The sequence below is a fragment of the Lactuca virosa genome, chromosome 6 (genome assembly GCF_052849685.1).
Source record: "Lactuca virosa cultivar CGN04683 chromosome 6, Lactuca_virosa_CGN04683_v6, whole genome shotgun sequence".
Lineage (NCBI taxonomy): Eukaryota > Viridiplantae > Streptophyta > Magnoliopsida > Asterales > Asteraceae > Lactuca > Lactuca virosa.
The window spans coordinates 23,619,673-23,623,343 of record NC_136431.1 but is presented as its reverse complement, the minus strand read 5'-3'; the positions used below and the strand labels follow the sequence as shown (position 1 = coordinate 23,623,343).

The window sequence follows — 3,671 nt, the reverse complement described above, 5'->3', positions numbered from 1 at the left end:
AGTACTGGTACACTTAAAAATCATAAACAATTTCTTAGATATTTTATTTGTCTTATTTCTATAAATTTATGTGATTTGGCTATACTCAGGATAAATCAAAACTAGAAACCCAACAACTCAAAACCAAGATTGATGTTTTGGAATCTGGATCATGCTCTGTTGGAGTAGATTCTGATAATAGGCTACAAAGCAAAAAACATTCAAAAATTTCCAACTCAGTGTTCATTGTTGCTAGATATGATGGGTTGGCATGTCTAGATTCATATTACCCATCTTATTATGTTAGAATCCCATTCAGAACAATGAATATAGTAAATACGGATCAGCAGCAAAGGTAATGATTATTAATCTTCTTAATTTGTTACATATTATAATAACTTATAAATTATAACCATATTTTTGTTTACTGGTAGTTGAATCATCCGTCTCGACAATAAATCAGTTGGTTTTAAGACCACCTTTATATTGAAACAACATCCATGTTGCTGATGCTGTAGTTAACAACAAACTTTTTGTGGCTAGTGGTAATAAAGAAAGTCATATTTCGTCTTAGGTATAATATCTTGATCTCAACAATGGCAAGTAGCTCCCCATTCATTCCATGAATAACAAGGTACTTTTACTGTTACATTCATATTTAGTAAAATGTCACTTCAGTTTGCTCTAAAGTTCATTTATTGTTTGTTTTGTTAGAGGTCAGCAGTTTAAGAGGATGCTAAACATAAAGGAATACTCTTTTATGTGATGTAGTTCTGTTGAAATGCTTGATCCACGTGAAGACAAATGGTTAAAAATTCCAGATATGAACAAAAGGAAGGGTTGCCATTAAATGGCAATGGTTCTACTGAAAAATGAATGTCTGTAGAGGCAATTTTGGTGCTTTTGTGATTGGAGAAACACTGTACACAATTGGCAGATCCACGGAAAAGAATCACGTTTTGGACGTTGTATGTATATGTAAACCATGACTTTGACTTTTTTCCTAACTATTTTCCCATTTGTGTTTTGACTTGCATTTTCATTATTTAATTTTTTTGGCAGGTGGAATGTTACAAAGAAGGTAGTGGTTGGGAGGTTTGTAATGTAAAAGCAATTGTGAAAATAAGTCATTTTTCAGCGATTGTGCTGTGAATGTGAGTTTTATGAACAAAAAATCTCTCTCTCTCTCTCTCTCTCTCTCTCTCTCTCTCTCTCTCTCTCTCTCTCTCTCTCTCTCTCTCTCTCTCTCTCTCTCTCTCTCAATACCACATATATAGTTTTATGAAATTGCATTATATTAACCTATTTTTTTATTACAATGTTTTAATTTTATTTTATTTTCTATTTTAGATATTGTACTTTGAGATTATCTATCCAATTATAACATTGTACTTAAAAGATCTACCCACATATATCCAAATATCAATGTAAGCATGTTTGTTTGTTTTTTTTTTTCAGGTTTATAACGCTCTTAATTTTGTTGTTGATGGAATAACTCCATAATTAATCAAATCTTTTTATCTTATTTTGCAATTAAACATTTCTCTAAATATTGTTATCCTGTGAAGTAGCTAAGGTGGACTAATTATTAGATCTTACCTATGTTTAATATTACAAGTTTTAGACAAGTACCAAATACCATTATACATGTGGCTAATAGAGGAATGTCACTGATTTCGTGAGTTGAATGTCACTGATTTCGTGAGTTGAATACACAGAATAGGAAACAAATTAGTACGAAACACATGTTAAAAATACAAGAAATATCAATCTACTTTTATCAAGTTGTTTGTTATAGCATTCTACTTTCGTTTCTCTTAAAATTCTACCAATTGAATGTACACTGTTTTCATACGCAAATAGATAGTGGCTATATAATGAACACTGATAAGATAACAAATGATAAATAGCAAAATCTTCCAAACCCCGCAACGCAGGGGACCTTTCCTAGTTGAAGTTAAAAATGGATTTCTGTATTACAGAATTACCCTTGTGAATTGTGATGGGAGGTGTTTTGGGCCCAAGGTCATGAAGGCATCTTTTGCCAAGAGTGAGAAAATGTGATGAATCGGGGCCCAATTGGAATGAAACCTTTTATGTACTTTGAAGTACGAAACTGTTAGCTTCAATTTCCTAATTAAGCTGCACAAGGGCATTTAGTAATTTACACGTGTGTTAGTTTGTTAGACGTTGGACTTGCTCACTTGTTACTTCCCGCCTATTTTGTTGTATATAAAATAAATATTACAAAAATAAAAATACAAAAAGTAAGAGAGGTGTGTATTGCCGATAAGAGAGGGATGCCACTTGTTTCCTCATATTTGTTTTCCTCAAGGTTCTCAAAAGCATGGTTTCGTGTGGCTCCAATATTTGTATTAGATATCAAATTTTAACAAAATTTCGTCTTAAATTATATATGCATATAATAATAATAATAATAATATTATATATATATATATATATATATATATATATATATATATAGAGAGAGAGAAAGTTCAATAGAAAACCATTATCAATGGTTTTTTAAGGAACCAATTATATATTTTTTTAAGTTTTAGAGCTTAGTCTTTATCAAAAAAAAAAAAAAAAAAATTAAAAATATATGAATTCATAACTTCACTTTGTGAATGCTAAATATATTTTCCGGATTCACTGTCTGAGTTCAGATTCACATTGTGAATCTGCACAGATTCACACTGTAAATTTGACGAAAAATATAATTTTTTAATCGAATTTGATATCATTGGAAAAATGATAAAAAATTATGAATTTCTATATTTTTATTTTGTTTTTTTTATAAAAAATAAGCTCTAAAAGTTGAAAAAAAAATTGGTTCCTTGGTTTCATAGTTAATAATGGTTCTATATTAAACCTCAAAACACACACACACACACACACACACACACACACACACACACATATATATATATATATATATATATATATATATATATATATATATATATATATATAGGGCTTAGAGAATATATGATTGTTATGTATTTAATATTAGGTATAGAACCATCAAAAACTACATAGTTATAACAAAATGCAATCGAATATTTCTACCATCTTTCATGTATCCTCTATTAGAGCTTATGCTAGACTTTGTACATATTTTTTATAGTCTCGATATTGAAATTTAATATAAAAAACTATTATGAAACATTAAAAGTGTTCATTAAAAAACTCAATAAACTTCTTTACATAACTTATAAAAAAATCATACATGTATACATAACATAGGTGTCAGAGAAAGTTATGAAGCTTACTAGAGGTCTAATAGAAAAAACACATTTGAAATATATATATATATATATATATATATATATATATATATATATATATATATATATATATAATTCTTAAATATATACAAAATTATCGTCTTATGTCACACCTTACAAACAATGTGGCTCGCCACGGCTCGTAAAAATTCAAGGTTTAACATTGTCGTCAAGTCATGTCTAACGTTAATTAAAACCTTGGTTTTTTTTTCTCTCTTTCCCAATCCAAACTATATCACATTTTTCTCTTCTTTTTCAACAAAAATAGAACCCTTTTTTAAAATTCTCATCATTCAATTAAATCCACCCTTTAAAAGAGAGAGACATGAGTTTAGATGGGTAAGTGGATTTTTTTTTTCTTTCTATGTGTAATTATTCAAGAAACATAACCACATTGGATTT

At 28.8% G+C, this 3,671-nt stretch overlaps 1 long non-coding RNA gene across 1 annotated transcript; it reads left to right on the top strand.

The window, feature by feature from the left end:
• Positions 1-453: 453 nt before the first annotated feature.
• LOC145119058 (uncharacterized) lies at positions 454-1,154 on the top strand. The gene is made up of 3 exons (XR_013713638.1): positions 454-613; positions 751-947; positions 1,042-1,154. It is a non-coding gene; the product is annotated as an uncharacterized LOC145119058 (long non-coding RNA).
• Positions 1,155-3,671: the final 2,517 nt, after the last annotated feature.